We start from the raw sequence: 26,816 nt of genomic DNA on the forward strand, positions 1-26,816 counted from the left end.
AACGTGAAAGACGATAAAGCAATTTAATTATCATGTAAGAAGAGTAGCCTGTCTTATTGGAAAATTGTTATAACATTACATTAGTACAAAATATGGCGTAAATGTTTAAACCACAATTTTTAATAGAACGTATTATCAACAAAAAGTAATACAACACTGATCTTTACACGCCTAAAACAAATAATGCAGAGAAAGTAGCATAATATTATTTTGATCAACTCGTACACTAATTTACATGTGTTTATTTTTTCGAGAAAATAAAAGAAGGACTAAGTCAAAACTTAAAATTTTAAATATTTACTCTAAGTAAAAATTCTTACATGTATTTAAATTGACGATTTTTGCTCTCACTTTCTCTGTCTATATACCTATCTATCTAACTCTCGTTCTTTTTGTCGCTATCTCATCAGATATTTTTTTATTCATAATAGTTTACAAGAAAGAAATAAAGTATATCGTATAAGTAAGACTTTTTAAACTGGGTCTTTCCGTAAAACACTGGAAATTAATGAGCTCAATCAGTTACTGTTCCTGAGGAAGACCGCATAGCTGGTAGAAAGCTGGATCAAGAGGAAACAATAGTTTAATTTTTCGGAGAAAAATAACCTCAAACCCAATTACAAGACATCCAACAAACTGATTCATCTAAGGTCGATATAGATACATTTTTTCACAACCAAACTCGATTTTTTCTGAGAAAATCTTAAACAAATCAAGAAAATTGGTTGAGAATTAACGAGGCTATGTTCGTTTACTTTTAGACATGGAATGCCACTTTTAATCTTTTCTTTCCTAAACATGTTTAAAAAAATCTTATTCAAGCTTCTTATATTTTACATATATATCCTTAATGTATTCTATGTAAGGTGCCTTGGAAGACATCTTTCCGTTACTTTGGACACATTGAGCAACCTATGAGGCCGGGTACATACAATGGCTTTTGCCCCAAAATAAGTGTTTATGAGTTTAGTCATGAGTCTTTTATGGTTTCACAAATATAAAGAAATGTATAGTATTTAGAGACCGTTAATTAATGATTAATATAAGTAGTATAAATGCATATTCATACCTTATATGTATTTATGTGCAATTTAAACGATGTTTATAAATCCCAGACACTGAAGATGATCTCAATAAAAGTCGAAACATCAGCTGGATAAAGAAAATGTTTTTATAAGCCTACATTACACTAGATTGCATCTCACGATCTTTGAATAAATATAAAGAAAATTAAATGTAATCTTTCAATACATTTTTTTATTTTGAACCTATTTACTGCCTTTTCATTCATGTTTAACCGTTGACAATGTACTCGGGGAACGTGTTAAATTATATTAAAGTTTTACTGTAGTTGTTTATTTAATTCATCAACAATATTCACGATTGAGTCAAGCTAAAGACTTCAATTTAATCTTTAACTTATTCCAACCTTCATCAAATTTTGTTTTAGTCCTATTTCCTTAAATGGTTTAGGAAATAAAGACCAATTAATGTTATACATAAATACTATATATATTTACACTTATATAACAAGTAAAGCATATTTTTAAGGACTTTAGAATATATTTATTTTACCATGTGATTCATCAGTTCATCTGTTTGTAATAAAAAATATAATAGTAGGTAGTTCCACCCTGCATTTTTTCCATATGGTTATTTAGAATAGGGCGTCATTATCAAAAACGAAAAGTTATTTAGGACAGTTCTACCTGAAGCCTGGTGCTGTAAAGGGGTTGGCTTGTTTTGGTTCTCTGCGGCCTTGAGGTGGCTTAGTTTGGCCACACAGAAGAGCCACGACGTTTATTTATTACCCTCATTTATTCTCAGTCATCAGGAGACCCGGGTTTTCGACGTGGTGGTGTCAGTGGTGACTCCTGCTACAGCCCTTATCTCGGCCGAAGCCGGTTAGCATGCGGCTAATCTGTGAAAAACAACACCCTTTCCAACCCCTGGCTGACACCCCTTTCTATTAGCACTCTTAATGATTCCGCCCGACATGTGCAATCCATCACCCCGCGTTCCTTCCTGGCTAATTCTTAGAGAAAAAAATCCAATCCTGTGATACCAGGGCGCACCCTTGTAATGTTTCATGACTGACTTTTGTAAAATCTCAGCCAAACGAAAATCTTTTCCTGTAAATCAAGCTTACATCTTCTATTAAGCTTATCCTTGTACTTCTGGTGTATGTTTTACTTGTACATAGTAGTCAAAAGAAAGAGAAAACCTTATTAAATGTTTAATCTAGGTATATTTACGAATAAATTGATACGTATCTTTACGTGCACATTATCTTTAAAAAAAAGATATACCTAAGAGTGCAAAAGCACTAACTTTCTCTTCATTTAGTGCTCTCCTTAAGAGTTCGTTGAAATTTTCAATATATCCCACTCTCACTTTTTCAGTCTCACTATATACATTGCATGTAAGAAAGGTTTAATATAATTCTGCGTGGAAAATAAAAGGTTACCATATAATATTCACTGTCTCTGTCTCCCTTTCTTCCTTTTTCTCGTTCCCTTCTTTTCTCTCTCACCCTCTCTCTCTCTCTCACTATCTCTCTCTCACCCTCTCTTTCCCCCTCTTTTTATCTATATTTTATACCTCTGTCTTTCTTCTTACCAAAAACTGGTACAAAAAGTGAAGAATAAGACTGAATGAGGTCTGATGTACTACTCGATACTACTACTATCTACTCTCTCCCTCTCTCTTTTCTGAGATTTCCTACTTTAACAATATTTTGTTTCCCCTATCTCTATTCATCTTGGTTTTTCTCTCTTTCTCGTATTTTTTTCTCTCCCTCTCTCTCTCTTTCATCCTTTTTCTCGTTCCCTTCTTCTCTCTCTCTCTCTCTCCCTCTTCTTATCTATATTTTATACCTCTGTCTTTCATTCTTACCAAAAACTGGTACAAAAAGTGAAGAATAAGACTGAATGAGGTCTGATGTCCTACTCGATATTACTACTAACTACTCTCTCCCTCTCTTTTCTGAGATTTCCTACTTTAACATTATTTTGTTTCCCCTATCTATATTCATCTTGGTTTTTATCTCTTTCTTGTATTTTCTTTCTCTCTCACTCTCTCCCCCCCCCTCTCTCTCTCTCTCTCTCTTTCATTCCATCTATCTCTCTCTTTTGGAATCAACAGCTTTGTTTGTAAACAGTGAAGAAAATTGCTTTTAATAACCAAGCATTTCGGTCTGCAGTGACGATGCCAAATGTGGATAAACTTACATCACTTATTTCTCTCTTTCATGGAAATTACTCCTAAAGATTTTTGGTCATGTTTTATACTACACAAAATAGGCATGCTAGATTTCGTAGATGATGCTGAACAGATCCGAACTTGAAAAAAATTAAGCAGCGATTTGACAAGTTGAAAGTGCGGCACTTGTATGAGGTTGGAAGGTTAAAAGATTGGGGACCAACTTTGTAATGCTTTCACCTTTAATATTGATGAGTGAAGTTTAGGTTTTTGTATTGATACAATCCAAGATATTTGACATTACTTGCTCGAGGGAAGTTTAAGTTAATTATGTTAAGAAACATATTTAATTTTCAGTACTCAGTATTAGAAGTATCGACCAATTGTTCACTTACGAATACTTTTGATCAAGGTATGGTCTTGAGGAAGAAAAATGCAATTGCTACTGCCAAGCTTTCGTCCAAAGAGACCATATAATATATTTTCTCTCTTTCCTCTCTCTCTCTCTCTCTCTGTCTCTCTCTCTCTCTCTCTCTCTCTCTCTCTCTCTCACTCTCTCTCTCTCTATTTTGAGCTTTTTGAGCTATTTTATGGTCATCGCCAGGCAAAACAACCTTAAATTTTACAGGCGTTCTCAAATATTTTTGAAGACCGACTCAGTCCCAACATTGCCAAGGACTGTAACAAGTATAACAAGTAATAAGTGTTCGTAAATTTTCTTGTCGACATTCAAACTACCTAAAATAGATGAACGAATAAAACAAGTTACATATCAATTTAGGTTTGTTAATCCACAATTCTGTAAAATGTGTTTTTATGTGACGAAACATGAAAATAACAGGCAAATATTTGCTATACTCTGTTAAGAAAAATACGGGTTGAGTATGACGAATTTGTTTATTGTTCAGCAGTGTTTGTAAGGCCTTGCGGGACTCGAACCGCCTACGCAAATCTCAGATTACTTTTAAGTCGTAATATTTAAGGTCAAAATATATTTAAAACAATATATANATTCATACAAATGAGTAATCCTGTAAACGTAAACAGAATATTTTATATAGATTTTTTTTAATGAAAACTTAAAATCCTGCATTATTTTCCGGACAACCCGATAATAACCAACACCTAACAATTGTTTTACGAATCGCTTATGTAGGCAGGAAAATAAAAAAAATGAAATAATGTAAATCAGTTATAAATTGGATAAAAAATGCCTCGAATAAGTTGAAAAAATAAACTGTTGTTATAAATATTTTTTAAACATGTTAGGGCAGTTTGTCAACAGTTCTCAATCGAGAAATGTAGTACAGAAGGGGGGCCAACTTTCGCCTTGGGCTTTCAGGGCAGGCTCAACTGAGATTAGAACAAAAGAGACCTTTATCTCTTTGAGGGCGAGTCCCAGTATTGGAATGTCACTCACACCTCTTCAAAAGTCGGGCCTGCCAACCAGACACAAGACCCTGAGACAAAAAAACAACATCCTGATATCACAAAGACAAAGTTTATGTTGGTAAAAAAATAAATGAATATTGAAGGTATTATTCAGAACCATTAAACAAAGAGATTTTAATATCGCTCTTATCTCATAAACGTAGTGATTTGCATATATCACATGTATGTTCATAACTTTTACACTAAATTTATTTGATATTTGGTCATTAGAGATAGGTTTGGTCTTGTTAGCCGTCGTTCGACAGACAACACAGAAGATGGTAAAATGCCGAACCCGGTTTAACAGACCAACACATCAAGGGTAGGAAACTCTAAAAAAAATTTCAAGCATATAACCCTGCAGACTATACAAGAAATTCTCACAAATACAATTACAAATTTAATTAGTTAAATAGAAGTTGATTTCTCTGAACCTAAGTACAACACTTCCTATTTTTTACCTTTTTGTCAAAGTAACCCTGATTTCCCAACCACACCCTCCAACATTTTTCCTAGGCTTTTTTTTGGAAAAGTATGCTCTATGTAGTACCTTTAATTTTATTTTTATGTTTTTGTTCCATTTTTATTCCATGTTAGGTTAGACATACATTCACGCCCTGAACCAATTATTAGAAGCATATCCGGCTTTATAAGTTTTTTTTTATGTTCCATTACAAGCATTCTTTGCATATGACAAAGTTTGTTTTTGTTTTAAAGTAAGAATTTTTATTGTATTAATTAATTGCATTTGGTCCAACATGGACAAACGATTGTTTATTGCTAAGAATGTTCATTAGAAAAAATGGTTTGTTGGTTTTTTTTTGGATGAGTAATTATTGAACAATTAAGGTTTTGATTTTGTTGTGTGTGTTTGTTCGTACTTTATTTATTTTTCGGAATGAAAAAGTGAGGAAGAGAAAGGGAGAGAGAACGAGAGAGAAACAGTGAGAGAGAGAGAGAGAGAGAGAGAAGAGAGAGAGAGATATAGGGAAAGGGAGAGAAAGAGAGGGAGAGAGATAGAGAAAGGGAGAGAAAAAGAGAGAGAGGGATAGGGAAAGAAAGAGAGAAAGGAAGAGAGAGAGAGAGAGGAGAGAGAGAGAAAGAGAGAGAGAGAGGGCGAGTGAGTAGAAAGTAGTGGTAGCTTGTAGATATTCTCAAAATTGTAAATGTACGCTGTGTACATTTGTCCTCACTATTTTCCTCATTAATTTTTGCATTAGTCAGAAGGAATGCAATAAACTATGCTCGCTAAATTCTCACAGTCCATTTTAATTTGATCTCCATTTAATGGATAATTTCATGACATTCATAAACTTAATTGGCAAGTTAACTTACTATCAGAAGAATCTTGATTGTGAAATTTGTATTCTGGGATCTTCAAATCTCGCTGAAATCCCGTTAATGTCGACAAAACGTCTGCTGTCTGTACCAATTATAGACAGAAATGAATGTACGAAAAGTGTTGCTTAATATGTCAATCAATTTTTGTTGTAATCTTCTTGCTATCTGTTAGTTTATTGCACAGTACATTACTCCAATGCCTAAAACCTTTCCATTGACTTTTTTCTGTTTAAAATATTATCATTAATTTTCCCTCATCAATGAAGTATGACAACTCGGGTTGTTTTGCCAAGTTGGCTAACAATCAGTATTCATTTTAAGGCAAATTACCTCGACCTAAATCTTGTTAAAAAAAGAGATAATTTTTACTATAATTTAGTCACATTAGCAATGTGTTACTTATTTCGATAATATGCTTTATTGAAAAGGCGTCGTTGGCCTCAACGGTTAAGGCTTTGACACGTCGCCTCTTCACTGTAAGGTAAAGGCCCCGGGTTCGAATCCAGCCGAGAGTTGATAAACAGTACAGTAGCGAACCCTCGGTTCAAAAAAAACTATTAACTTTTTTTGCCCAATGGTTACTATACATCAAAATTTTGTTCTACACTCAAATTTTTCTCTTAAAATGCATTTGCTTTTGCATTTTTATTTGAAAATTATGAACAGTTAAGTATATCCGTGGTTTATTCCTAAAGGAAATCTGAACGACATCCTTATACAGGGTGTTCCGCAACTCGTATTACAAACTTTGCCAATAGATTCTACATTCAAAATGAAACCAAAAATAACTATGGTCCGAATCTCAAGAGTTTTGGAGTTATTCCCCTTTTTCTGATTTTTAAGATTTCACGACCTTGCTTCAAATAAACAATGATAACCCCAAAACTAAACGGTTTTGAACAAATCCGTTGATAACATTGAAAACTACGTTAAATGTCCAGTGAGATGTGATCAATACTAAACGTTGATGAAATAAGCGTTTTAGTAGCCAGAATTTGAAAAATATTTTTTTTTTGTTTTGAAAATTGAAAAACTTACCATGGTGATTTTAAACGACCAATTCCAAACCTAGAGACCAACAAATTTCAGAAACTGGAATCCAGTAATTGCTTTTTAATTACTTTTTTTAAAGATGAAGAAATTGGTGAAAGAAATGAAAACACTATAGTTGACGGATTGATAAGGTGGAAAGATGAATAAAAATTTTAAAAAACTCAAGGAAATTTTGAATGAATTTATTACTTTTTTAAAAATTTTGATTAAAAGATTATTGTAATTCCCTGAAATAAAAGAGTTTCAAGATTCAAAATGTTTAACAAATTCATTCAAAATTTCCTTAAGTTTTTTATTTTTTATTATTATTAATCTATCCACCTTATTAATCCGTCAACCATGGTGTTTTCATTTCCTTCATCAATTTCTTCCTCTTTGAAAATAGTAATTGAAAAAGCAATTATTCCACTAATAAGGATATAAAATGGAGAACTTTTCTGAAATTTCCTGATCTCTAGGTTTGGAAATAATAGTTTAGAATCACATATTAAGTTTTTCAACTTAGTTTTCACGTCATCACGAGTAATCATGTTTGTTTGAAGCATGGTCATGAAATCTTAAAAAATCAGAAAAAGGGGAATAACTCCGAAACTGATGAAATTCGGACTATAGTTAATGAGGAGGACTTTTTGGTTCCAGTTTGATTGTAGGATCTACTGGCAAACTTTGTAACAAGAGTAGCCGAACAACCCTGAATTGTTCTGTTATGAATTATTGTTGAAATTACAAGTTAACAGCCAGATTGTTACATAATAAGTCGGTGGAGTTGTTTATTTATTCCTTTCAAAAAAAAAAATTAAGTATGTTTAACAGTACTATGATATTGTTGTGAAAAACCAGGTAGCGCTGATATTTTGGAAGTGAGTAATCTCGTACAATCTGACATCATGTTTTACTGTAAAATTTTGTTCAAGAGGATCAACTTTTTTTGTCGTTAACAATGATATTTCTTTTTAGTTACATTACCAGGAATAAGAAAACTTTTAATTCATAAAAAAGTACTGAGATGTCGTGTTTCAATTATATTGTAATGGTGGAAAGTCAGATGAACATTTCTTAAAGATATTTACTATAACACAGTAATGAAATAAACGTGAAAACCATTCGCTTTCACTACGGGCGGCATTTCGAGATGCGTGTTAGCAGGGAGGACGTACTGTTTTTAGGATCGGTTCCCACTGGGAGTGATCCCGCACGACCATGACTATGACTCGGCATTTAACCGAATGGATCGAGCTGTTTCATCAGCCCAGGGACCCCCAATCCCGCATACACACGTCCGTCTGACTTAAGTGTTTACAACGTACAGCTAACAAATCTCTCTCACTACCCATTGTTCCTAGAATGCGTGTGTGAAACGAAAAATTCGGCTGATTCCATTTTTCGATGTTTCGAATATACAATTTTACGATTTAGGCAACGTTTGTAATGTTTCGATGACAGTTATAGATAGATTATTTGTATAATTAAAACTAACGAGTCTGTTTGAAATCTATCGGCTTAATAAAATAACAATAAGTTAAATTGCATGTAAATACGATGAATTTAAAAAAAAATTATAGACAATAGAATAGAATAATATAGATAGATAATTGAATAATAAAGAATAAAATATAATGTCTTACAACGTCCTGGTTGTACATTGTTCAAAAACACCTACACTTCCAAGAAGACATGTTATAGTTTAGTTCAGTAGTTGTTGCTAGTGGAATGTTGTATTGTGACGGAACAAAATTCAAAACTCAATTATTTATAGAAAAGTAATCAAACAATGTTGTTGTTTCGGCAAGAAAATTAATGTCGATTCCTATAAGAAGAAAAAAGTCGATAAACTCCCCGGATTTTTTTTTTGTTCTTATCGAACATCCTAGTCTGTCTATCCTCGTTTTGGCCTGTCAGACATAATCAGGATTGTACTTACTGTCTGCCATGTTTGGCTTTAGTTTAGACTGGATGAAGGTTTTTTGTATTAAGCTATGAACATTGCGAGAAGCGGAATAAGGAATAGATTAAAACAGCGAAGATAGGAAGACCATCTACAACTAAAATATAAGTTATGTTCTATGGATCCATGAGGTTTATGCTAAAGATATTACTGTCATGTTTGGTCTTGGTTTAGTCTTTGATGAAGGCTACGTGCTATCTGATCATCATTGAAGATGGCGAGTTGCGAAATTACAGCGAAGATAGGAAAACCATCTACAACTAAAATATAAGTTATGTTCTATGGATCCATGAGGTTTATGCTAAACATATTACTGTCATGTTTGGTCTTGGTTTAGTCTTTGATGGAGACTATATGCCATCCGATCATCATTGAAGATGGCGAGATGCGAAATTACAGCGAAGATAGGAAGACTCTCTACAAATAAAGTACAAGTTTTGTTCGACAATCTTTGAGATTTATGCTAAACGTGTTACTCAACACGATGTTTTGACACTATGTAAAAATATCCCCTATAAATCAGTGCAAAATCTCGTGTCCCTGTCAATCCAATTTATTTTGCAGATAAATTTATCTACCCTAAAACCTTTTTAGCAGTCAATAGCTGTTTGCGACGTCGCGGGTTCTCTGGGTTGAATGTGTAAAGAGAAATTTTGCACAAAGTTAGGATACATCGAAAGCTTGGTGTGAAAAGTATGAATACGGGATTGGATCAGTTCAATGACAAAAGAATGTTGAGCTTAAGGATGTTAAGGATTAAGCTTGGTGGCATACTAACGAGCTTTGATATTTTGCCTGAGGCCTTTGTGTGAAAGAATGAGATGGGCTGGATGTTGGACGGCTTGGAAGAACTTCAAAGGTCTAGTCCGTTTGTCCAATAAGGTCACAGGTCTTGTTTTTGAAAGAGAGTTGATTTTCTTTTAACGGCCAAAAGAGATTTCTATGCTTCGTAGTTGTCCATGCCTTCTGTTTATTTGTTGGCTACTAAATTTTTTGTGTGGGGATTCCACGTCTGAGTTTGGTGGTTTACACACCTTGTTAGTGGTGTACATAAAAGGCTGTGGTTTCAATGTAAATATATACTGTGTACCTCATTCTGTCTTGTCCGATACACGTAGTTCAAATTACAAAAATAGCGCTACAAAATGAAAATATACCGTTTTTATAATATACTTGTTTTTGGCAAGCTACCGGTCCTGCCTTCGAATCCCGGCATAGCTTGAGCTTCATATAAAAAATTGTTGTAAAATGGTTTGACGTTTTGTTGACGATTCACAACGGGTTGGACATTAAGCAATGATGTATGACAGAAATTACTTTACTGCATGTGTATAAAATTACTATACTACCGAATGTACACTGACAGGCAAAATATTCCACCCACTTATAACATAACTTAATTTGTCTCTATTCTTATATATTACTCAAAGTTTCACGTTTTCTAACGTTTAATAATTAAGTCTTTGTCTAAAAAGTTTTAAAAACTTAACTTGCTAAAGAAAATGAAAAATAAAAGCAATAAAAAAAAGGACATATAAAACTTTTTTAGTTTTGTTTTAGATTTTTAATTAAAATTTCAATATCGCGTAATTTCATCCTTGCCTTAATTACATCTCGAAGACGCATCAGTATGCTTTCTACTAGTCGGGATATGTCTTTTTGCTGGAGGTTAGCCCATTCTTCACGAAGAGTCCTTTCAAGTTCGTGGAGTGTACCAGGAAGTGATAGACGTGCTCTTATTCGAGTTTTGAGGTTACCCCAATCTTATTCGATGGGGTTCAAGTCTGGAGAATGGGCTGGTCAGACTAAGTCCCTGATGTTATGCGGTTGAAGGTACGTTTGTACTATGCGAGGGCATGATCGTGCATTAGAATAGGATTGTCGCTGATTTCATCGAGGAAAGGCAACGCATGATGTTCCAAAATTTTATCAACATAGCGAGATGCCGTTAAAGACCCTCCACGAACAACAACCAACTCTGTACTTCTCTTTATTGAAGTTACGCCCACACCATCACTGAACTACTTTGAAAAGGTTGGCTATGGGAAAAACTACATGCTTCATACCTTTCATTTCGCTTTCTTCACATTCTTCATGCCCATCTGGAGATCTTATACCAAATCTACACTCATCTTTAAAAAGCACAGCAGACCAATCGTCCAAAGACCAATGGCTGTGTTCTCGAGCAAATGTAACTACGTGTGTTCTGGTCAATTCTGGTCCTCTTACCGCCGAAAAGCCATCAGTCCATACCGATTAAATCTTCTTCGAGCAGTGCGTTCAGAAATTTGGACACCTCGAACTTCTTGGAGCTGATGACTCAGCTTCGCTTGAACAACAGTAAGGAGCCGGTTTCGCCTAATTCTCAAAGTCAAAAAACAGTCATCCTGTGATTCAGTTACCCTAAGGCGTCCCGAACCGGGCCTTCTGTGGTAGGACGCAGTTTCTCGATATCGTCTAACGGCGTCTCGCAGAGTTTCGTATTGGGTCTTAGAAGATAATAGCGGCATACCTGACGGAATGTCCATCATCAATAAGTGCCACACCACGCGGAACATCCTCAGCACTGAGTAGTATTTTTATGTTAAAAAATTGAAATTAAGAAAACAAAGGTGAAAACTAAGCTTCAGAATTCAAATGAGACTGAATAAACATTTGAAATTCCGTAAAAAGTAAATATTGAAAAATCCTTATCATTTTGGATTAAGGATTAAGTATGTTTGACGAATCGATATACCCAATGTAAAACTTAGCATACACAAATATTTCTTGGTAAAAACAATGAGAAAAATTAAGGGCAGAATTTTCTGGTATCGAGAAAATGAAAAAGTCAACCGGGTGGAATTTTTTGCCTGTCAGTGCATAACATATTGGAAGTGTATTTTTAGTTAAAAAACATAATAAAAAACGCATCCCATATTAAGTATGATATCAATCACATTAATATGTTGTTTTTTTAATTTAGATAATTTATATGCCGGGCAATTATCGTTAGAATTATAATAATCATAGTTGGTTTGTTATTTTTTGTTCAGTGTTGTACTGATCACGTTATAACTGTATTTTACAAATTTTGTTGACTAATTATGACAAATTGTCCGTAATTGAATTTTTGTTTTCACTCTATACAGAATGTATATGGATTATTTCCTACACTGGGTTTCGGACAACGGGGACCAAATCGAATTTTAATACCCCAGCTAATGGGATGTTGGCCGCAGTAGGATTTTGTGAAAGGCCATCTATCATAGAGCCAATATAAACTATCAGTCAGAGATGATCTCTAGGGTTATCGGATCGCCTTTTACTGCGCCCACGTCGGTCGTCACGTTCATTCTCTCCATCCCAATCCTGGCAGATGGTTTGCGCTTTTTTATTAAATACCAGCTACAGAAACCATTAAAATAAAGTTCTAAAAAATAATAATATAATAAATTTACAAAATCACTCCGTATGAAAACTTGGTGAAAACACTGCATTTCTGAATTCGTTTAATGTTGTTTACATTAAAATAAATACGTTATAAGTAACTGTAAAAATACATATAGTTTGCTATTAAAGAAAAAGAGTGTCCGGTTTTTGTCTTTGACTGTATACACAAATGTTTATATGTCTTTTATGAATGTGAAAAACGTATTATTTCACACTCATGTAATAAGTGTGAGAGGTGGTGAGTGAGAGAGAGATAGTGAGAGAGAAACCTGGAGACTGAAGAAGTGAATGAGAGAGAGTGAAAGAGAAACAGAGAGAAAGGGAGATACACAAATGTATATGTAGCTGATGTGAAACGAGAAATAGAGACTAAAAGTTTGTCATTCGTAACCCTAAGTCTTTCTTTTTTTATGCCAATTTGGCAAAATTACTTTTTTTTTGCCTTATGATCTATGCATATTAGCCATGGTGACGAATTCTTGTATGTATGTTCATATTGGGGGGGGGGGGTTTATCGTGAAAAAAGGGCCAGAGGCGACGGTGGGAATCGAACCCACGACCGCCGCGTGAGAGTCTCTCATGCTAACCACTCGGCTACCGCGGTCCCCAAAATTCCTTTTAAAATTTGTTATTCCCTTTAAATTATATAATAAAGGCAGAAAGAGATAGTAAGTGGAAGAGAGAGAAAGAGGGAGAGAGACAGAGAGAGAGAGAGAGAGAGTGAGGGGTGAGGGAGAGAGAGAGATGAGAGAAAGTGAGAGACTGGATGATATTTGGTAAATGCACAAACTACAGTTCGCACCGGTCAAATGACCCAATATTGTGACCAAGGAGTGCACAGACCTCCATTAAAACTAAATACATACATGAGTCTAAAAAGTCGATAAAAACTAAATACAAATTAGTTTGGAATTAATAGGAATCGACACATGTAAATTAATACACTAGAATATACAATGCGCAGCAAAAGAGGTCTACGTGAAAGACTGATTTAAGACTGGTGTAATATTAAATTTGAAAACCAGAAGGAGTCAGAGAACAAGTCCGTGTTGTCTCAATATTGATTAAATGCCACTCCTGTCGAGATACACGATTCTAAGCATAGTTCGTCCTATGTTGACGAGCAAGCAATAGACTCCGTGTATCCTATGGTGGGAAAAATCTCAGGGAATCATGTATTGGTCATTATCTTTAATAGGACAAAACTGACCTCAAGGTTCTTTGTCCATTCCGGGGAGATATTAACGTTTTGTACGTTAATTTTGAACAACAATGTTTAGAGGCCCTCGAATATATCCTTTCAAATCGGCGATCTTCTGATTGATCCGGGTAAACAACTACCCTTACTACTCCAGAAGGCTGCATACCGGATTTTTAAGGTAAAAGGTGTTTTGAAATTTACCGTTTGACTTTTTACTGCATTGATTCGGATTTCATCCAGATAAAAGAACAATAATTCATGCTTATACAGTGGAAAATGAAGAGAGGACGATGCCTTTGTGGTTCTGGTTTTTATTATTCAGCTAACCAAATTCTATGCCAATATAAATATAAATAGTAAAATATCAGGGTACAACAGTTGATGTTTACATTTATACTTGTTATCAAAGAGAGTATAAAATGAAACATTTACTATGATTCGAAAGGTTTTGGTTAAGTGGCTTAAAAATGTAGAAGGTCCTTGGGGTCTCTGCGCGTCCTTGATCGATAACCACCAAAATGTTTACTAAACTTATAATAATGATTAGCTCAGCTTCATGCCTGATCAGTTTCAACCAAAATCACACCCCAAAAATTGCGACAGGAGGTATTTGAATTATAAAACTCGCCTTATCCCGCGTATGGCGGCCGCGGAGTCACCCATAGCGGATAAGCCGCGCTCACAATGCCAGACCGGCCCCGATTGTTTTATCGGTGGGTTAATTAATCGCCCGCTGACTTCGGCGAACAATGTACAATGCTTGTTCAACCCCCAGGTATGTACACAGTTGTGGTTGCAACAATGGAAACGTTCCCATTGTCGGGGCGGACTCTTCTAGGAGCGTCGTCATACCGGGCCGGACGTTCTGGGAAGATAGCCTCGAAATGCCAGACCGCCGTTATTATTTTAGTATAATGACTCGGCCCAGAAACTCTGAGTGGGAAAAAAGAAAGTTTCGATTTCGAATTTTGAACGACTTCAAAGAGTGGAAATATTTCTATGTGAATTGGGTTCGTAACAATAACTACAGTGTGACGAATTTTATATTATATACATTTATATTATTACTATTTTTAATAAGAAATAACATGATTATGGCCAAAGAAATATGTAAATAAGGAAAAGTAAAATTATCTAGCAATAGCATGCATTGCCTGTCCATTTTCCATTCTCACGCCCTCTCCCTTTCACTCCTTCTCTCTTTCTCTCTCATTCTCTCTCTCCCTTTCTTTATCGCTCTCTCTCTTTCTCTCTCTCTCTCCCGCTCTCTCTCAATTTAATAAACAGGGAGAACAACTAGTAACAGGTATTTTCTTAAATTCGCAACAACGTGGTGTTTAGATCTTAGATCTTTTTGTATCTAATTTTGTTTCACTGCACTTACATGTCTATTTGTATATCTATCTTTCTCTCTCCTTCTCCTCTCTCCCTCTATCTCTCAATTTAATAAACAGGGAAAACAACTTGTAACAGGAATTATTTTAAATTCGCACAACGTTGTGTTTCGATGTTTGATCTTTTAGTAGCTAATATTGTTTCTCTGGACCTACATATCTATTTGTATATCTATCTTTCGCGCTCCTTCTCCGGTCTCTCTCTCGCTCTCAATTTAATAAACAGGGGAACAACTTGTAACAGGTATTTTCTTAAATTCACACAACGTAGTGTTTAAACCTTAGATCTTTAGATCTTTTTGTATCTAATCTTGTTTCACTGCACCTACATATCTATTTGTATATCTATCTTTCTCGCTCGTTCTCCTCTCTCCCTTTATCTCTCAATTTAATAAACAGGGAAAACAACTTGTAACAGGAATTATTTTAAATTCGCATATCGTTGTGTTTAGATGTTTGGTCTTTTAGTACATAATCTTGTTTCACTGGATGGACAGAGATCAGGTAGTCACCCCTTGTGATTATGATTATAGTCTGGATGATGACCATCGTAACATAGACTGCTACACAGATAGTTCACTTATCAAAGGTTGAGGGAGTGGTGCAGGAATCTACATACCAAAATTAGGAATCTCCTCCCCTCTTGGCAATAACACCTCCGTTTTTCAGGAGGAAATCTGGGCCATCAATGTGTGTTGTCGAACACTTATGGAAAACAAAATTATGGGAAAAGATATTAAAATCTTTTCTGACATTCATGCTAGTCTTAGGGCATTACAAAATGATTTGTCAACCTCACGACTGGTGGAGGAAACTATAGATCTTATCAATAGGATCTCTTTGAGAACAAGTAACCCTTATTTGGATACCAGCACATAAAGGACACCATGGCAATGAAAAGGCGGATGGCCTAGCCAAAGAAGGTTCTAATACTGCGTTTGTCTGGCCACAACCGGTATTACCTCACTCTATGAGCACAGCGAAAGAGAGTATCAATAACTGGGGCATGAAACAATTCCTTAGGGAGTGGAATTTATCCCCCGGACACAGGCAATCGAAAGAGTTTGTTAAGGCGATCAAACCAGCTGAATCGAAATAGCTATTCTCTATCTCAAGGAAGGGAATTAGGAGCCTGATAGGTATTCTGACGGGCCACTGCCCACTGAGAAGACACCTCTTCGTAATGGGTATCCTACCAGATCCCTTTTGCCGCTTCTGCAAAATAAAAGAAGAAACGGCAAGGCACTACCTCGCAGAATGTGATAGGTCTGCTAGGTCTAGATTGGAAATCTTTGAAGGAGAGGACATCACCAAATCACTCCCCGAGATAAAATGGTCCAAAATCTTGGGATTTGTGAACAAGTCCAAGAGGTTTATGCAGGACACGAGAGCCGACCAAGTCCCGGACCTTTTAGGGATGGGGTACGAGTCTACCCAGGCATTTAACCCCTCGGGTCTTGGTCGCCCACCCTCCATAATATCTCTCTCACTCTCTCTCTCTCTCTCTCTCTCTCTCTCTCTCTCTCTCTCTCTCTCTCTCTCTCTCTCTCAATTTAATAAACAGGGAAAACAACTTGTAACAAGATTTTTTTTTAAATTCACACAAGGTTGTGTTTCGATCGTAGATCTTTTAGTATCTAATCTTGTTTCACTGCACCTTCATGTCTATTTGTATATCTATATTTCTCGTTCCTTCTGCTCTCTCCCACCCTCTCTCTCTTTCTCTCTGACTCGCTCTATCGATGTAAACTGTTTATTATTTTTGTGACTAGAATTCATAGTTATTTCTCAATCTCTATCACTGTACCTCGATCTACCTATCTCTTACTTTCTTTCCGTCTATACCGTTTCTCTCTCTCGGCTCTCTCTCATATTCCCTGAATAATTCTTTATCTCTATTTTTTAAACGACTAGATCAGCAGATAGATATATAATCAAGCAAATAAGTTTTTAGATTCCAACGTTATATGATTAGATAATACTTGTAAACTATTTTGTATGTTAGTAAAGCTCGTGTATGTTTTTACTGGTTCGTTGTTGTCTTGTAGGCATTATAAATATGCCCAATCGGCCAGAGTGTGAATACAGGTTAGACGGTTGATCATTTATCATTTTGTACTCACATATTGCTTGGATGACTGTCATCATTGGGCGGCTGTCAATTACCCTTATCACACTGCTAACTAAAGATACGTTTCGTTCTTTATAACATAATGTAAAATTTAGAGAAGAGTATTAAGTGATGACTGATGACTATACCAAAATTGCATGACAGATAGTTCTTGATAATCCTGGTCCAGTTATTTTCGCTGTTTACTGCTACATTTCGCAGGATTAATATCATCCGTTTTTATCTTCAGGCGAATGATTGATGAAAATTTTCCTCTGTTGGACAAGGGATCACGCTTTTTATTAAAATTTTGGTAAATTACTAGTAAAAAAGTAACATTTTCTTGGCCATGCATGTTAGAGAAACTATAACCATTAGCCGAATTTATTTCGTGCACAGTCTAGATGCCAGGTCAACGGTAACGAACCGACAATCTCTGGCTGAATGACGGCTTAACTGAACTTCTTTCTGTCTCTATTCGAGATAGGATAAATAAGACGGGTTGTAAAGCGAACCCGAGATGCAAGAGAAGGCCTGACAGGACCGTGTTGTATTTATATTCGTAGCCGACTTCCAAACAGTCAAACGCGAGAAGGACAGAATGACTGACGCAATGTCGTCGGCCTGTTATCTCCTTTGGTCCTTTCATGTACCAAAAACACATCGGGGTCGGCCATGAGAATAAATGGGCATGTCAGCTCGTCAGTATAAACTAACACGTCTCTAAAAAACAACTAAAAATTTAAAAATTTTTCATACTTTCTAAATCCATGATTGGAAAATAGAACAAATTAAACTAGTCGTAGTTGTTTAACCATATATTAGTAACAACCATACGTTTGTTGCCAAATTTTCAATCGCTGTAATAAACATAATTATAAAACGTCTCAATTTAATTATGCCATTATTTTTGACTATTATTTTATTTGATGGTACATTACGTAACTCATATGTTGCCGTGGTGCACAAATTCAATTTCGTCGTTCAACACTGTTCTTACGACATAGTGAAACTATCTCCTTAAAGTGGAATCGACGTTTCGTAAACGTTGACCCAAAACGGGCGGTGAGACCCAGGTCAAAAATGCCCCTGGCCAACTTAGATCACTGGGCATCGGAACCAATTATAAAAATCTGTTAACGGTCACCGGACAGCTACTGCCGAGATCTCGACGATAGCCCGGCCACCAGGAACTTGTCCCTACTGAACAACTGTCGCCAACTTTCAAACTGGCCGAGTGATATTAAGACGATTTCTACTTTTTTTTTTCCGCCACGTTTAGGCAAACATTTTCAATTTTAAAGTGGATGGTATTGGCTGGTATGAGAACTAATGAAATGTTGTTTTGATCGACACCGATTGCTTTACTAAGTCTACGCTCTGGTTTTCATGTTAATTAAAAGTCAAATGACAACAAATCACAGAAAGGTCGTCCATTTATAAGCAAACTTTTTTTTTTGGGGGGGGGGATTACATTTTTTGAATTGGGATGAAATAAACAGTGACAAAAAAAATATCGTCACCCTAACTGCAATTTTATTCATAATCTGTGAATCTGTGAACAAAATTCTAGTAAAAGTGTCAAAGGATTTTACCAGTTTACCTGTAAGCTAATTTCTTCAACCGCTTTCTAATCTTGCTCCCTTACTTTATATTATGTGTATTTATGGTTCAAAAATTTTTTATTCTTCTATTGACAGGATAAATTGAAAAGTGCTGCACAACCAAACAATCAAATCGATTTTTTCTTTATAATTATTATATCCATTATATTTAGTGGTCTATTGCACAAATTAATTCTTTCAATTAATTAATATATTCATGTAAGGTTTTGGTTGAAATGAAAAAGTCAGTGCCACGAGCGGGATTCGAACCCACGACCTTCGGCCAAATACGTCGCTGCTGTACCTACCACTTACCAAGCGTTCGATCCACTCGGACACCAACTCCCCATCACAACCTACAACTTTTCGAATTTTCCCTCCTTGTCGTGGAGTTCGAATTCCGCACTGAAACACTGATTTTTTATTCCAACCAAAACCTTACATAAAAAGATTTATAATTATTGTTTAGTTGGAGCGTTGAAGACTGCTTCTTCGCAAGGACTTTTCAAACTCGGTTTTAAATATAAGATGCACCCAGGCTTGATTTTCATACTAAAGGGTAACTTTCTCTCTACCTTTTTATATTTCACATCTACGCCTGAGCATGTTTTTACAAGTTCGAGTTCTTCAGGGAAGTGTACTGGCCCCGCACTTTTCCTAGTGTACTTTTCATCGTCAAACGCGATCCCATTAAATATGTCGTTTCTACTTGGAAATTTAAACAACCCATTACAACAACATTAAACATTAAAAACAAAACATTAAAAACCCATCCACATAACTTTCATTCTCCACAAAAAAATTCTTCTAAAGTTTTCTTCAATTATATTCATCTCCCAACTGCGAACATGTATCTAGGACTTTACATCCACAAAATCTGACGTTGAACCCCTCACATGACAAAATCTTCAAGAAATTAAGGACGACTTCTTGATATAACAGAGACTTGTCACTCCAAAATTTAAAAGTGGAAATTTTAAGTAACCTTTGCGCTTTACAACCTTAGTGAAGCCGATATGGACCAAACACCCCACATTATTGGAATGTAGGTATGAAATTGAAATAACAATAAACAAAATACGGGAAAATTCCACCCAATTAATCTTCACTCTCCTCAAAAAGATCCATCCTCCAGGTTACTTGAACAGTGCCCCCTTCCCAACTGCGGACAGGGTGGGGTACCTAGGACTGACTGTAGATCAGCAAACAATTCAGAAATAACTAATAAAATAACTGCTTTATATGTGACTTTAGTGTGGTTTTTAGCCTAAATGAAATCTATAAAGACTTAACACCTCATACTAGTGGAATCTTGGTGTGAAAAGAAAATTGTAAAGAATTAACAGAGAAAAATCAAAAATCAATTAGCAATGAGTATACTACAATCAGGATAGGTTATATATATATTCTTATACCGTTTGCAAGCTAATTAAATAATGAACTTATTGTGAATTTTGACAATCTCTCGGATTAAACATAAGGGCATGCTATTTATACATTATTTCTTAAAAACTAAACTTTGTGGTACTTTACGCCTTCCTATACGACAGGAATTACTTCAGTTTGCTGTACTAGTGTCTGCCTAAATTTGTTTGAACGAGAAACAAAATATATTTTAACGCGATCAGAATGTTTTCACATACTTAACTTAGTAAGTTCAACCAATGTGAACGTATAAAGCGAAAAACTGTAACCAATGATTTTATATTTAGTTTTAACAGTCTAGTTTGAAACTTTTCGTGGTATATTATAATTATATTACAATAAATATCAAGTTTTTACAAATCTGATAAAGTTTCAGTACGTGTTAATTTTTTTATAAAGTAAAATGGCGTTGTTCATTTGACTGTAACAGTGAGTCGTTTGACATTGATCATAGTTGACAGATATGACATAAATAATGTAAGAATAATTAAAAATTAATTAATAAATTTATACATAATAAAATGATAAAGTAATCATAATTATTTATTCCTTATTATCGAATAAAAAAAGGAAATTGGATTTTTTACAAAGCCTTTTTGTAGTGCGAGCTCAAAGTTTCAAAGTTCAACAAGTTTCAAACCACACAGACGTTGATCAAAGATTGTTGACCAAATTCGTTATGTTGAAATGACACCTGTTTAATTGTTTCTTAATATCTAACAACCTCGGTTAACATTATATGAGAAGATCAAACTATAAGACGAAATAATCGAAAAGTGAGATTTACTTGTTCAACTTGGTTAGTTGGCCAGTCTCCAGGACTCTCTTAGGACAGAGGGAGCGTGGTCGAATCCAAAGAAGATGAATCCCCTGACAGAGATTAAGCAGCGATTAAAAAGCGTTTATTGGACATTTCCTTGTTAGCGGGTCTGTCGGTGAATAGAAAAAAACCTCTTGTCATCGTCTCCAAAAAACGAAATTAAAACGCCATTAGTGTTCAGTCAAAAATCCGACTGTTAGAGCTTTGATTAAATCCACGTTATGAGAACAGTCACGTGCCTTGAATCGTTTACTTTGACGTGTACTTTTTCAAATGCGGTCTGTTACAATATTCGTGAAATTGCAATTAACTCTCAACCCCACGGAGCCTTGACTTTCAGAACAAAGCTCCCAGACGGCGAGGTATTGTAGTATAAATTCCTAGCAAATTAATACAAATGACCCTGCCTCAACAATCGAAAACCAAGGCACCATTGATTCGCCATAGAACATAATAGAATATATACGCGTAGACGCGTACATAATAGAAACTGTTGATACACTATTCAGTCGGAAGGCACCGAGAGGCAATCCTCGCTGGCGTTATTTGTCATGTCTGACGTCTTGGTAATTAGCATTATAACTAGTTCGATATTATATACATTTATGTGGGACAGTTATGTTAATATTAATAATGTGGGAAGTCAATTGTGTCCAATTAACAATTCGATGACTGTTTCATGAAAAAACATATATTCTTCAGGAAATCCTTTATGAGAGTTTTTATCCCGTATCCATATATTCTTGTACTTTTGTATTTTCCTTTTGAAACTTTTCTCTAATTTTTATCTTTACGCTTCTTTGAGCCATTTGATCCATGTTCTTAGCTGTTTGTCTCAAAGTTCATTAGGTTTTTCGTCGATAAGTGTTACGTTTCTTCGAGTTTCAAAAAGTGATATATGGCTATCCGATGTTGACCATTGTTTTTTGTTATTGTTATATTTATTTACTTAGGTTTATACCTCTAATTTGCCAATGTTGGCTAAGCTAGTTCACATTAGTTGATAGGTGAGGTTATTTTCGTTTATATGATTCGCTGCTTGTTATTTGAGACCGTCAATCCAAGTTTTGTTTCGAATTTTTTTTTTCTCGTATACTTTGGCTTTTTTCAATATTATACAATCATTCACATTTTCTTCTTTATGAGATAAGTTTAAATGAGTAGCTGCTAATTTTTTAAGACCGTCAATTTAAGTTTAGTTTTGAAATTTTTTCTTTTCTCGTATACTTTGGCTTTTCCCAACATTTTGCATTTTCTGATTTTTGCTATGTTTTACTCATTTTTATTGACCGCTGTTCAAGATTTTTGATATCATTTGTTTCTACATTCCACAAATAAAACTATTTGAATATGGCTAAGATAATTCACTTTACGAAGTATGGGGTGATAATTTTAAGTTTAGAGACTTGTTCCTAGATTTTAATGAGTTCCAAACAAAATTTGAACTGTTGAAAGCAAGGGTTTTATTATCGAATACTTTCAAGAAGTAGTTGAATTTATTAACTGGATGGGTATTATTAACAAATATCAGCCAACTATATATATATATATTAGGGTTAAATGCCTGGGTAGACTCGTACCCCATCCCTAAAAGGTCCGGGACTTGGTCGGTTCACGTGTCCTGCATAAACCTCTTGGACTTGTTCACAAACACCAAAATATCAGCCAACTACTCGAACGGGCAACTTTTCGGTAGTGAAGTCCAAGGACGTTTGGGATTGAATCAAGTCACTGTCATTGAGGGAAATAATTAAATTAGTTGGGTACCAGGGTATAAAGGGCAGAAGGGCAACGAATAGGCTGATAAATTGGCTAAGTAAAATTCGACTAAGACACCTATACCTACAAAATTGCCCAAAAGGTGATCCATCAGACAATGGGTTTATTATTAATTCCTCGTGCAATGAAACACGCATGCAAAGGTCTATCGCGAAATTATTAATTTTAGGACGGATTAGGACTAGAATGATTGTTGACTGCAGATTCGGTCCTTCAGAAACAAGGCTGCGCAGATATTGCCTGGGAGAAGACACAGCCTTACATGTCCTATCTGAAGGCTGTGATTCCTACTCCAGGGAGAGGAAAAACCAAAGAGTGAAGATTACAACGATGGGCTCTAGACAACGATATACATTTTATAATAGACAAATATTGATCGCGGTGTACAAGGTAGTACAGACCGTTTTTAACCTTTAAACTTTAACTGGAACCAATAATAAATCAAAATTGTGAGATTTCGTACTGCGGTATGACAGAGTACTAGGATGAGAGACTCTGAGTAGAAGTCATTCCAGTCCATATTGATATGAAGAAGAAGAAATAGCGGACCTGTTGACTGTTGACAAAAGCTTAAGCTGGCTGAGATTCCTACTCATGGGAAAGGAACTGCCAAGGTCTGAAGGATACACGCGGAATCTTAAGATAGAGCTCTTGCTAATGATAGAGCTTACACAATAGACTAATGGTTGCGGTGCGCAAGGTCGTAAAGAGTGATAAATTTTTCGACTATAGATCAATACAAGTAGGTAACCAAGCATTGATTCTATTTCAATCAATTCTATTTTCACTTGTAAACCATGAAATAAATACATGGAAGAATCTGTATTGCAGGATGAGATTCCTTTTACACGGGAAAAGCTGAAAGATACACAAGGGAACCCTTAACAGATTTTTAGGAATAGGTCAAAAGTCATCAAAGAAGAGCTCTAAATAATAAAGGAAAATACACAGGAGACCAATATTGGTCACAGGGCGTAAGGCTGAGCTTCAGCCGATATAAGCTTCTTTTGTTATATCGTTTTGTCCTAATATACCAACATGTGCGTGACTAAGCTGGTTGACTTTAGTGGCTGAGGTTGGTCATGTTATACAATCTTGAATCCAACGTCTATATAAAAATCAGGGTCAGTATTTTATTTTTAGACCTAATTTTTGAACTTCTTGAATGAACTGAGGACTTATCCTTTAAAAATCATTAGTTTTGTTTATTTATTTATTTTTGTACGTTTGGAATCGTATGGACTAAAAGTGGTAATTTTAGTGATGGATGTAGTCCAAAATGGTTTAGGGTTTTATAATTATTCCTTAATTTTTCTGTACTGTTTCACCAGTTTTTATTAATCGATAGCTTTTGGGCTTGCACACGGCTCATCCTCAGTCTTCGGTCATATGGGAGATTAACATCTCCATGGGAGTTAACATATTACTCCAAATTAGTAGACGAAAAATCTACATACAATCATAATCATGCAACAATAACAAATAAATTCGTACAATTAATTTTAGAAATAGGGATTGATTATTTGAGCCCTGATACATCCTGTACAAATTTAACAGACTAGAAAGGAGAAAAAGCACTCAGGAAATCAAATACAATATGTGGCAAACAGATGACTCCAAAACTAGTGAAGGAACCTGGCCTGGCACGATCCGTAAAAACGAAAACTTAAAATATGAGCAGTGAAGAAGTAGACCTCGTTTCATGATAAAATATATGCTATCAATGCTTGTGCCATAGAAAATCATAAAAGAGAATAAAGAAAAAAAAGAAAATCGTGCACATAAAAATCGACTTCAGGTAAGAGCAAACAGCCTTTAAAACATTAGAACGTAAAAAGGTCACATTCAAAATAATCAGTGAAAGCCTCCAAAACCTCGGAAATATAGCAAACTTAGTTGAAACTGAACATACCCACCAATTTGGATAATAACTTCCATCACAGAATGGACAAACTCCAGTGGTGTGACAAAGTATAATTAAAGAACTCAGGGGAGTAATACGGATATATACAGGTCGCTGGCATCTGAGAAACACCTTCAGAACGTGGCTATGATGAATCATTTGTAGGTTATGCAATGGCGGCGAACGACTGCCATCTCGATTATCTTTGATTGCGAAGCGACCGCTCAATAAGGCTCCTGGAAAACCAGCGGAAAACAACTACAGCCTTGACAATGACATAACAACTTCTTAAGAAGGATCGTTCCAATTGAAATGAACTAAGCAACTAGGAAAAGTACAATAAGCTATAAGGCTGCAGTACTTGAGAATATGGTTTTGGATCGACAAAACGTCCGTTGCCTGGTTAATTATCATCACATCCCAATTGTCCAATATCGTACAATGTATAATGTGAATGTAGCCTAAAAAAATCAAGCACAATTGCTACAGTCAGACAGGATAAAACTCCAGAGAGTGATAGGGTTATCAATCGGCAACTGCCATATTAGAAAACCCCTACAAAACATGGACATATTTAATATTTAGTGACCGTTAGTTACTGATTATTTAAATACCGTGAGATGCGGTTAGAAAAACATTTTCTTTATCGTGCCGCCGTCTCGATCTTTATTAGGATCATCTTCAGGGCCTGGAATATATAAAGATTGTTTAAATTATGCAAATAACATATGAACATATTATATTACATATGACACATGAATATGAATTTTTAAAATGATGATCACGGGCTTAATCAAAGTATTTGTACTCACTCAAAGAGGGTGTTTAGTATAATCGTGTCAATGTTGTGTGTAGTGTTGAGATTGTTAGTGAGAATTTCATCATACTAATAATGATAAATCTGATAATCTAGGTATTAATTTTTTAATTAATGGCACAGTTTTATTTTAAAAACTTCTAATTTGTTGTTGAATTAACAACAGAATTCAGCCGTATTTTAGTCAATGTTTGGATACATTTGAGCTTACTTGTTCTTCTCGACTTGATTAATTGAACATGTAGTTTCTGAGAAGGTTTTCCGTTTCTTTTCGCTTGAAAGAACTGACTTTTTGTCTAGTATTCAGAAGTTTCAATCACAGCTAGTTAGGGCTCTCTTGACGGAAAAACCGAAATATTTTGACTGAATGATCGATGGGAGTTTGGAAACAGGTTTCCGGCTGTTTTCTATAAATAGGAGATTTTCTAGAGCGCTTCTTTGGATGAAATTGATTGTGTATTGCCTTCTTAAAATGTCAGGACCGTTGGGACTGGCGAATCCCCGAGGGTGTCTGAATCCGTCATCCCTAACCATCCCTAACCTGCCAGGACGTAGTGGGCACAATGAGCAGCATGAGTAAGTCAAAATCCTCCCCTTGCTCTTTAAACAGCAATAAGTCGGAAATGCAACAATAGGGCGATCGAACCGGGTTTTTCCTAGCAACAAAAGAAAATAGAGATTTTTGTTGTAATTAAATTTCTTAAGTTTGGATTTTATATTTTTAAACTTTACAAATGTAATGAGAGCTGAAGATGGCTACTCAGTAAATAATTTATTTTTTAATTTCCTTTTATTTATTTTTACGTTTTGTTTTGTAAAAAATTGATAAACTAGACATTTTCAATATTTTAAAGTTATTTTTAACACATCTTAAATATGAATGTGATCGTCAAACTGACAAATTCATTAAGAACATACCTGGATGTATATGTATACTGTTTTTATGTTATTTATCCAAATCCGACTTATATTTTAATGTATCTGCTTTGCAATTATGCCTCGTTGGAACTGGAACTTAATGATTAGAGACAATTTGTCAATGGAAACACCCCACGGAGGTTGTTGATACACGCCGTCATCAGTAATCAAATTAGGCCGTGACAAATTGTTCAAGCTCGCAAATTATCTCCAAGCACACAGATTATCAATACAGACAATTTTTAAAAGCCTTCGAATTTTTTCTCGGGTAAATTTGAGTAGGTCGTATTTTTCCGCGGCCTACCAGACGCGTTTGAGCTTCTCACCATCTTCAGCGTTGGGTGTTCGATTTTTATTGAAAAATTTGTATTTTTAAAGGACAATTAATAAACAACAAACTTTTAAATGTTTCCTAAGTATAATTAATGAAATGGAGGACTGA

The 26,816-nt window shown here is 35.2% G+C and overlaps 1 protein-coding gene across 3 annotated transcripts in view; it reads left to right on the forward strand.

The window, feature by feature from the left end:
- The window catches only part of LOC106661320 (homeobox protein Hox-B4), a 40,365-nt gene that overhangs the window by 12,399 nt on the left and 1,150 nt on the right, over positions 1-26,816 (forward strand). The gene's annotated exons all lie outside the window — the stretch shown is intronic.

Source organism: Cimex lectularius, unplaced genomic scaffold (assembly GCF_000648675.2).
Source record: "Cimex lectularius strain Harlan isolate CLEC.00 unplaced genomic scaffold, Clec_2.1 scaffold166, whole genome shotgun sequence".
Lineage (NCBI taxonomy): Eukaryota > Metazoa > Arthropoda > Insecta > Hemiptera > Cimicidae > Cimex > Cimex lectularius.